Source organism: Numenius arquata, chromosome 4 (assembly GCF_964106895.1).
Source record: "Numenius arquata chromosome 4, bNumArq3.hap1.1, whole genome shotgun sequence".
In the NCBI taxonomy this organism is placed as follows: Eukaryota; Metazoa; Chordata; class Aves; order Charadriiformes; family Scolopacidae; genus Numenius; species Numenius arquata.
The window spans coordinates 60491219-60502743 of NC_133579.1; positions in this window are offsets into that span (position 1 = coordinate 60491219).

An 11525-nucleotide genomic window follows, 5' to 3' on the forward strand; every position below is an offset into this window, starting at 1 on the left:
CTCACCTACTACAGCTGTAATAGCTTTGGATTCTGCCCTTCGCCAAAGGAAGGTCTCAAAACGGAAAAAAAACATATCAGAAAAAACAATAGGAAGTCTAGCAGTCTGATAGTCTATAAATACAATACAGTGAGACTATGAGGTATAGAGCTTAAAACCAAAAATATTCCATATTAAGAAGCCTCCAGTGATTCCACTGTGAAGATTACTCCTGGCTTTACATGCTAAGCCTCATTTTTCTGACTTTCTGCAAAAAAGATACTTTCTTCTTGCAATTTTTCAATTATTTTCTCCAGCCAGAGAAGGATTTTTGTGTTCATAAAGCCTGAGGTTAATCTGACAAGGAATCTTAGAGATATGAGCCTGAAAATTGAGACTAGGTTTTCCTGTTGCTGTGGGATTTTAATATTTTTTTTTAATTTTATTTAAAAAAATAATTCTATATCAAAACTATTTAGATGTGAAAGCCTTTAATGTGATTATTTAGCTTTCTTCCCTGAAAAATTATTGTCCTATAAATATTTTAACAAGGGCATTGTTTAATTTGAAGAATTCTGCAGTGTAATCGTTTTAACATACCCCTCTGCTTTTAATCTGCTGCATGTCAGCAACAACCTATACTCTTATTTAAACAAAAAAATCTACCTACCTGCTAACATGCTGTGCCTTTACAAGTGAAGCAGGCTGGGAAACCCTCTTCTGTCTATACTAGAATTTTATGAATGAAAAGAAAACCTTAAGCAAATTAGGGAAAGCCAGACAAGAGCTTAAAACCTCCTAGAAGATCCATATTTGTTTCTTTCTCTTACTACTTTCTGTAGTTTATTGCTAGTTAAACAGGTTGCTAGATGTGCTTGTATGACTGCTGTTGCTAGATGTGGTGGTACAGGTAGCCACTGATGGCTGGGAGCCTCGGTGGTGTGTGGCCAGTTAGGGGATGTCCCCCATGCCAGGACTGTGTCACGTGAGAGGCACAGGGGAGATGCTTGTGTTCAGTGTTGCTGATGATGGGACGGTGACAGCCAACAAGGGCTGCTGGGGCTGTTATCATCAAATTTTCATGAGGTCCTGTGTCAGATGCAGCCAGGCTCCCCTGTGAAGGGACCACAGCAGAAATGTCATTGTCTCCTCTCTGGGGATGACTAAGGAAACTCTTCCTCCCATCAAAACTGTGAGGAATGTGAGATGTGTCTTGGTGCTTCTGGGACATGGCTGAGAAGGGGAGTTGACCTCCATACTCCTTTGGACAGTCAAATGCGTATGCATGCTGGAGTTCCTAGTTCACAAATAAAATTTAATTATATAATTTACATAATAAATTATTTAGTTTACTTATTACTTATCAAAAACATTTAGTCATAAATTTTATTGATCGCCATACCTGTTGCTAGGAGCCTTTGATGCAGGCACAGTGCTGGGCTGGGGACAGCTTGGCACTGTTAGCACCAGCACCACCCTTATGGCACTCCATCAGCATTACCTTATGGCTTGTTTCATCTCGGTGCCTGCCCAGGTGTCCACACTCATAACAGCTCTATTGTGACTCAGGTCTGGCATTGCCAGTGTATTCGGGCTCAAGAGCTGTAAGTGGTAGGAGATTTGCAGATGCTATCCAAGCAGACAAGTCCCAGATAAAATTAAAAGCTGGCTGGCCTTTCCTTCTCGGTGTTCAGCTATTGTCTAACTGGCAGCTTCCAAGAGCTACCAACAGATTATTTCAGACTGGTTTTGGGGGTTGGACTCTTTCTTCTTCTTTTTTTTTTTTATTTTTAAGGAACTTGGAAAAAGAGAGTTTCTTTAGATTTGTCACTTAACTCATCACCCACACCAGTACTACCAGAGTGCTAAATTACTTTACTTCTTATTGCTTACTTTGATGGGTAGGAAAGAGCCTTATTTCACGTTGGTGGGACTAAAACACAGCACAGTGAAGTGGAAGATAAATCTGAAGCGCTATCAGATTTCTCAAATCCTAGCCCATGGTCTGCTCACTGGGGACTCCTCCGGCTCTGCAGCTGGCCTACATTTAAACTTGTATTTCTTGCCCTTGCAGCTCCTGGGCTTTAAAAAACAGATCTCCTAGGATATCACCCTGGTTCTTTCTGTTACCTTCTTCATCCGAGATTTCAGCCTGTCAGAAGAGTGGTTGATGTAGACGATTGTTTCTCTCATGTGATCCAATGGATATCCATGGTGGGAATACATCTTGTTTTTTCTTGAACATAAGAATCCACCAACAGGATATGTTTCTGGTTTTCTGCTCTGTGTTGTGTTGTCTTTTTTCCCCCACTCAGAAATTAACTATAAAATAATGGGTTTTGCTTACTTATGCCCCTTTCATTTCCCTTATTTTCCAACACTTCATGCTATTTTCTTCCTTTCCTCTTCCTATTTTCTCACTGCTTCTGTTCTTCATCAAAATGCACTTTATAAAGCATTGCTGCCGCACCATGTGGCTTTTCACTGGCCACAATGTGCAGGGTGCATTTTGGGTTGTGGTCCAGGTTGTTTCAGCCATCTGTCTCTAAGATGGAGCTTAAACTCTGCTCTGCTAAATCCAGTGTGACTTTCAGGCCAAGAGGCTCCAATCTCACATCAGTCATAGTAGAATTTTTGAAATTAGTAGGGTTGAAAATTGTGACTGTCTTTATGATTTATTTATTGCATTTTAACATTTACAGATTTTCAAGGAACCATCTTCAGCTTCACTCAGAAGTCCCTCATGTCCTTTCACATGTGGGCTGACAAGACCAGAGCAGGGCATTTGCTACCACTCACAGGGATCCATGTGGGATCTCTCTCCACCCTGGACTGCATTTGACTAAAACTACCCCAATAGCTCTTCCGTCAGGATCAACTTTCCCACCACAGATCTGAAAGCATCACACAGAAAGGTCAGTAATGTGAGCAGCAGAACGTTCACTTCATGATAGGAAAGGTCAAACAATTAATGTAATGAGCACTGCAAAGAGTATAAGAGTGAAGACACCATAGATGCACAGACTTAGAAGACAGCAATGTAACAAACCCCAGAAACAGTTTCACAAACTTACAAAAATTCTGAGTCTAGGATGGCATTTGCCACACGAAGCAAAAAAAACACCCAACAAACCCCAAACAAACATCTCTCCTGTGTCTCCTGTTCCAGGTCCTTGACTGTAGAGGACTGCTAGGAACAGAACTATTAGTATTATTAGCTTGAAATTGCATCCTGAGAAAATGACTGAACTTGGAAAGCTGGAGAGAAGAATTCCACTGAGGAGTCTCAGAGCTGGTGGGGGACATAAAACTGTTCATTATTCTTCACGTCTGGGGAAAATTAGGCAGAAGTAAAGAATTTATTTTGAAATACATTCTGGATACTTCAGACACTAAGTGAAATTTGCACCAGTCGAATTGCTAACATACTGATTTTTCTTAAAGGGAAGAAAATTTTGTAAAGCCATGGCACACGGGAGGTGCATTTTTATATTTTTTTAAGCGGGATCTAAATTAGCACATACTAAATTAGTCTGATAAATCTAGGAGAAAACTAGTCTGGACTTTTGTAACTGGGAGCTGTACCACTATACAACACAGTAGACAACACAAACGCCATCTCTCAGGAGTTGTGGTTAAGGACTTGGGTATTGGCTCATTCCTGCCCCAGAGCTGAGCCTAATTCAGAGAATTAGGAAGGAAATGCTCTTCCTTGATCCTGGGTTTCCAACAAGCTGATTTAATCCCTCAAGATGAGAATTGCTCTAACTTTGTCTCTAATTTCTTCAGGATATCTGGATGGCCTCAGGGGATAGAAAAGTAATATTTGCTGGGAAGATCATAAAAGAAGAGCTACTCCAGGCTAAATTTTGCCTTTTGATGCATATGTGCTGATGATAAAGGAGTGTCTTGGGCTAAAGAAAGAATCAGGTTTACATCTTGTGTAAAAGCTTGGATTTACTGCTACAAGATTAAAAAATCAACTTTGATTCAAGTTTTTATGGTAAGTGATTGTTGGCCTGCTTTTATAGTGACAGCCACCATTACTTTCCAGCTTCTTATTAAAGACAAAAAAAGGGAGGGCCTTTATTGTATCAACATCTTTTTTCCTGCTCCCTTATCAATTAGAGAAAAAAATTTTAATTTTATTGTATTGCTGATGATTTTAGGGGTGGTCTTATGCTGTCCTGTTTTGGGGGAGAGGAAGAGTTGGTAATCCTTCCTGGCCTATGGAAGTGGCTTATCATTCTGATTACTCCTTTAAAGACATGACATGCAAACCACATACAAAGTGAGAAAAAAACCGGAGTAAATCCCATCATGGAGGGTACTGTCTTCAGCACTGATTTTTTTTCTAACAACCTGTCTGGAGAAACACAGATTGATAACAGCTGCTCCAGGGCCTGGCAAGCTGCTAACTATGTTTCACTGCTCTGGGTATCACTTTTAGGATGTTTTTTGGATCACATAAAAGATAACTTTGTCTTAGCTGATTATTAGCTAACAAGGACAAAGAGCAGTATATAAAATAAGAGGAATAAGTCAGTGAACGAAAATGACGTAGAAGGGAGAGAGTGGCTGCAGGAATCATTGAGCCATAGTCTAACTGCTGCTGCAGGTGGTGCTGCCAACCTGATGTAGTCATGTCTTGCTGACTGTGGGAAGGTGCAGCCAGGGTGGTGATGTTTGCTTCTTGGAGAAGGCCACACTGTACCTTTCAGTGGCCTTGAAATAAATAATACTTCTCCAAGAAGTGTTGCAGCTTCATCCCATTAATGTAACCAATCCATATGTTCAGAGTCTCTGACTCATGTCAACCACTGATGTTGGCAAGCCCAGGAAGGTGTTGTCTGATCTGTGGTATCTTTAAAAGTCCACTTTACACTGGTGCATTTTATCTCCACTGATTTTTTTAAAAACACGATCAAGTGTCAGACTCACTTTAACTTTCTATACTTTGAGAACTGGCATCTCATAAGCATGTACCCAGGCACCGAGAGCTCCACTGAGGACAGCATTAGACACAGGCGTACATTAGGGCCCAGACTAAAACCAAAGATGTAGCATTTTAAGTTGAGTTATGGCTCCACAGCCTCCACTCTTCAATAACAAAACTCTTCTTTCCTGTAGATAATCCTGATGTCTGCAGGTAATGTCAGTCCTCCGGGACCTGAGGATCCATCCAATCTGTGTCCAACCAGTCAATGCTGCTCTTTCTGGAAGCTGGGGTCTCATCCATCTCCCTTGTGGTTTATGGCAATAGGGAGGTTAGTGAGTTTTCCCTTGAACACAGCAATATGATGAGTAACCCAGAGAGAGACCATAGGCAGCTCCATGGCAAGCTTTCTGATATAAGCTTTGCCACAAAAAAGCTTGGACAACTTCCATGCAAAAGTAGTCACTGCATCTGTATGTAGTGCTGCCTTGAGTCTGTGTGGAAGCTCGTGAAGCTGGACCAACAGGACACCATCAGTCTGAATTTGCAGCTACAAGTTAGCTGGTTCACCTCTCATTGGCAAGACCAATTGGTGGCTATTCCAGCCATGGGTCCAGTCGGTGTCATGGTGGTGCTTTGCAACTGCAGCTTGGCTAATATCTAGTCCTCAGTTCCCTCAGGGGCTACAAAACAGCCTTCTTAACATCTTTCAATCCCTGTTTTACTTGATGTGAACACAGGGCAGGAAGACCTAGGGGAGCTATAACTCAGGTTATACCAACCTGAGTTTTTACCCAACTCAGGGCATTTCTGAAGGAATAATAAAACTTACAATTCCCTCATATAATTTTATAATATAATTTAAAATTTTGAAGGAAACTTTCTCTTAAGCATCTGTCTGAAGTCTGTTTCCATGAAGATTCCCTTTTGAGAACTAACCTCCTTGTTTATCCTACAGAAAATAATTTTCCAGTGTTTCAAATTTTCAAGGGGTCTTGAGAAGATGAGGAGAAATTTTGCTGGTACAAAAGCTGTGGGAGATCATTTGGCATGTCTCTTCACACCAGCGTGTTTCTGTCTCCAGTTGGGACCCATCAGAGTCCCTCCACTTGGCTGCTGCCCTGCTGTCCTCTGTGCACAAGTGGCAAGACATCCATTTTCACTCTTTTCTCCAGTCCAAATGATCTTGTAATCTGATAAAAAAGGCCATTATGGGGACTGAAAAAGCATAAAAAGTGGCAAGTCTTGTCCCCTCCTGACTTTCCTGACATTACCTTTCACTCAAGCTGCCAGAAAGTAGCATCTGCTTCCCTGGTTCCCCTGCCGTTTCCTCTGCGAGCCGAAGGAGAATCCTCTTCCTCATTACCAGCCACACTTTGCCTCCTGCTTTGCACCTGCATCTTGTTTCCCCCAATTATTTTCTTCACTTTAGTTTACAAGTCTTAATTTAGAAAAGAGACAGCATATGTAATTCTTCCCAGACACAGTTATTCTCCTCCCTACTGATCCACTGAAATGCCATAACAACTCTCACATCCTTCCTTATTCCTTCCTTTCCTCTTCTCTTTCTTCTCTCCACAGATTCACTCCTTTTCCCCGCCTTTGATGGTTCACCTCTTCTCCCTCCTCTCCTTAAGGCTTGGTGTGTCTGCTTTGTGGTCAGTGGTGGGATGATTAGCCCTGTTGTGTGGTGCAAGCAGGGCTTCAACTAGTAGCTCCGCTCTGCACTGGGACCTCGGGGTGCTGCAGGTGGCAGCTGGGGATGCCGGCCAGCCCCAGGTAGTGATTGGCATCGCAGCTGGTGTCCCCTTCGGGACCAGCTTCTTTCTATCCCAGAATACAACTGGTGACAGCTCAGAGGCTTGGTGGTGGTGGTGGGGCAGACCCCAGTGCAAATCACCTGCTCTAATTTTAATTCCTAAAACCTGGAGGAAAGGAGCATTACAGAGATTGCCTTTGGATCACCTGGAGAATGCTGCAAATTCTGGGTGAATCCCAAGCAATCTGGAATGTATCCAACCCCTCACTCCTTGTAGCTCTTCATAACAACCTGTGACACACAGCTATTGTGTGACAGTGGTCCATTCCCTGTGACAGCTTGTCCAGGCCCTAATAATAACAGCTCAAACTGGCTCAGAGCCCAAGGCAAATGTTTTCTTCAACATACACCGGTGCAACAATACAGATAAGCTGCCTGTGAAACACATAATCTTGAAGGAGCTGCCATTTTTAACTCAAAATTTCCCTTCAGTTGATGAGAAGATCTAGTGTCAGGTAGGGCCTACTGCGATTGACAGTGTGGTTTGAGGAACCAGCACCAGAGTTCAACATGAGTGGAGGTGGTGGGGCTTGACCTGCGGCTTCTCTCGAGTGCTCAGATTCATCTCCACAGTCTTCGACCTCTAAGTAGACAACGGTATGATGTGGCTGTAATTCAGCCCTGGCGAGCATTGAATGCAAATGTGCCTTCCTATCAATTAAGCAGGAAGAAACATTCATTTGGCTGCAAATATCTTGACTGTTAAAGAAAGCAGCTTAATTACTGAATCTCGGTGAAATTCAGCTTCATTGAGAAATGCAGTCTACTTCTCTTCCCATGGGGGTGACTGCACTTCTGTTCCCTCAAGTAGTGTGGTAATTTCTTTCTGTGGTCCTCATAGTTGGTTAAAAATCAATTTTCTTTATCCTAATTCTACCTACATAAAATCCTGCTTTGCACTAACTGCAGCCACCCCTTTGAGGACAAACGGCTACCTGTGTTGACTCTTCTTAGGTGAACTTCCCCTCATAAGTGTTATGTCATTATTTAACGTGATCAAAAGCTATTAAAAAGGGTCAGTATAATTAAAGTAATTAATTAAACTAATCATCTTTTCTTTATAAGGAAAACAACTACACATAATAAAGTTCTGGTCTTGTCTTAGTCTTTCATCTCATTTCTATACAAATTCAGCCTCCCACATGTGGACCTTTTTCTCATTTAGTAAAAATAAAATAAAGCAATTTAACAGGATCCTGAAATTCTCCAGGACAGGTAATTAAGGGCTTGGTCTATTTGTCTGTCTAGCTTTCATAATCTGTCAAATACACTCATATTACTGCTTTTGTATTAAAAGCTGGGGGATATACTCTACTAGAAGGTCTGTGCTAGTTTTGTTCCTTTCAGATTAGCACACACCAAAGTGTTTCATATGCAAATATTGGGGATTTTGACACAACATAAAAGAATAACAGAGGTGGTACTGGTTACTAAGGAACAATATTCACTTGTTTTTTGTTATTCACCCCACCTACTGCCCCAACCAGCTCAAATCCAAGTGTTTTGACACCAAAATCCTGATACCAGCCTGTGATTGTGGAGTTAGTGTATTTTTTAGCTGTTGAGGAACATTATGTTGCCAGTTCCTCACATGCTGTAAATTGGCACATCTTTATTGAAGCCAGTTGTGCTCTGTTGACTTCATGCTAAATTAATAGCTGGTTCATTGTATTCTGAGTCTTTATCAAATTCTCATTAAAATCAAAGAATACTCTTGCCAGCTTCCTAGAGAGTTAGATCAGACTCTCGGAAACAATGGGCAAAACTGTAATTTGTATCATTTTTTAATATCATACCCAAGAAAGATATTTATGCAAGTGTCCTTGGCTAAAATCCAACAAGCAGAGCTGGTGACTTCAAACGACCTTCATTTCCCCACTTTGATGGTCCCAGAACCAATGCAAAGAACTCTGGAAAATATTTAAATTTCAGGTCTGGGGCTACTAATACTAAGTGGCACTCCTCACCTCCAAATGCCACCCAGCTGGCCAGAGGGAAAAATTTAGTGATGTTCCTGATCTCTGATAGGATAAGTAAAGTCTTAAAGTATAAAATTTGTCCTTTCATCTTATCAACCAGCCTCAATGGATGAAAGTAACGTGCTACACGATTCTAGTTCAGTGAGAAGAGGGAAAAGAAGTGTGACAATGAGTCATCTGGTACAAAGCACCAGAATTCAATAAACAAAACAATTTTTCTTCTTTTTTTCTTTTCTTTTTTTTTTTTTTTTTTTTTCCGAGCAAACTGCCTTTTATTTGATAAGGTCTGTATGACAGCAGTCGTGTATTTCCAAGAGTGCCACTTTCTAGAGGCAAGAGAGCATAAGAATACCAGTAACTTGTGGGCAACCTACTTCTCTTGTCTATTAGCTTGCATGCTCTTTTTATCGGAGCTTCTATCTCAGTAAACCAGGGGAATCACGGGAAGCGCACATACTTATAAAGCTGTTCTCCTCCGAGACTGACCTCTGGACTCTCACCCAAGTCCTTGGACTGCTCACTTAACAGATTTACAGTGCCCTCAATCAGTCCTACAAATAAAAACAAGGAACAGGGACTGTTGTTAATAAGAGGCTCTGAATTAGAAACCTTGTGATTTGCTGCTGGCACAGATAGACCGGTACAACCTTGTCAGCCCTGCTAATAAACTTCAGTCACAGTGCTGACCTGCTGACAGGCTCCACAAGCTGATGATATCTTGCAGCTTTTGAGCAAAGATTGTTTCGCATGTCAATGCGGAAGGCTTCTTTATTAGATTATTTTTAGATTAATGTTCTTCTTAGGGAGCTAGAGTGAAAACGGAACCTGAAGAAAAGGGGAGGGCTGTGACATCAGTATTTTCAAATGCTTCTCCCGCCTCCCCCCTACCCCTTAATCTATGCTGAGTCAACATTCGGTGATGGAATCTTGCCACTCATCCCCCAGCAAGAAGTCAAGGACCACAACATGGCAGTGCTGGTTATTGAACAAAACAAAGTTCGTGAAGGGGGTCCCAACCCCAGGAACCTGCTGGCTCAATAGAGGATGAGAGATAATGCGTGGTTGTCAGCAGGCAGGGAACAGTGAACTAAATGGCTACAGAGGTCAGCGTAACTGTCTCGGCACTGCCCTGCACAGCTGCTCACTGACACCAGTCTGCCTGTGTTCTCACCCCTCTTGAGCCGTCTGCCCCAAGAGCTGCCACACTGCACATCACAAGATACACCTGCTGAAGAGATTCCTGCCCTATGCTGCACCACCTCTGGAAAGCTCCCTATAGTACTGTGCCTGGATGCTGCCCCTCAGTACACCCACCGCTACCACTGCATTAACATGCGGAATCTGGATGGTGTCTCTGTGGGCATTAGGTGGCTGATACCCACCGTGCCTTGACAGCTTTATGCATGCATTGTGCAGACCCTACCTGAGAGATGTGAGGAGGCACCATTGAAGCAGGTGGGAATCAGAGTCAAACCAAGCAGCAGGGGCAGTTATTCATGCAGCAATGACTAGACCTGAGGGACTCTTTGCCGTAAGAAGCTGAAGTTCTTTATGGTTTACTTGAGTTCATGAAAGATTGAGGTAACCATTTAATAACTGTTGGAGGTTACTAAATATACATAGAAATCTCCAGCTCAGAAAGGCCATGAACAAAAAATAGTTGAAGTGGTGGGGTGGTGTCGATAGAAAATATCATATACGTTTGCTCTGACCATATACATTCTTTACACATCTCTGCATCACTGCTGGAGATAGGCTGTGGGAGCATCTAGACCTTTGTTACCACCTGATACATTTTCCTAATGTTCAGTAATGAGCATCTTGTATCTGCAGGAGCATGTGTCTTAACAGTGGCCCACTGATATCTGGATGTGAAAGGTTGCCTTCAGAGGTTCTTGTAGTCTCCACTTTGGGAAGTACGTATGTGTATTCATGTCCTCTTCTAGGTCTGAGGGTAGGTGAACTCTGCAGACATCTGCAAAGCCATGTACTGGCTGGTCAAGCCACAAGATGTGGCTGTTAAAGATATCTAGAATGACACTATAGTATGCAGGAGGTATGACATACCTCATTGTGCTGGGACCACCAGTGGGGCACGCTATCCTCTCCAGTGGTGATTACCACTCCATTGCCCAGGGGGATACCACTGATGGGTGCAGGAAATTTATGCACACAACTTGGCCATACTGGCCATGCACGTGGTACCCTTGGTGTATCCCAGCACTGCCTGCCTTGATGGTGGGCTTGATGCTAGGTTGGAGGAAGCCAGTAGTACTCCTGAGGCCATTCAGGTCCTTCACTCAACCTGTGCCAAGGGAGCAGGGAGACTGACAACCCAAACAACAGAAGCTAGCAGACCCTTGCTCTTGGTGACAGTGTTTCCCACAAGGGACAAGCAGCACATGACACTCTGTGCTTCATCATTAGAGTCCTCTGTCTCCATAACCTTCTCTATCACTCTACACCATGCTACTGCTTACTCCTGAGATGCCTCTCTCTCTTTCCGTCACTTCCAACTCCATCCCTTCCAACAGTTTTCCGCTCTCTGCCCCCTCACTTTTCACATGGCAGACTCTCCTGTTCCTGCCCCAGCAACCTGGCTGGATTTGCCAGCCTCCCTCACTGAAATCCTGTCTCTGAGAAAAACCTTTGATTCTCTTTCAGACAATTTGTTGTCTGAAGCAGGAGGAATAGCTCCACGCTATGAGGACTAGCTGCCCTCCCCTCCCTCTCCCTCAAAAAAGGGTTCATGGTACCCATCCTGGAGGACACACGTGAAAGCTTGCCATGATCTGGATGTGTTTCCATGCCA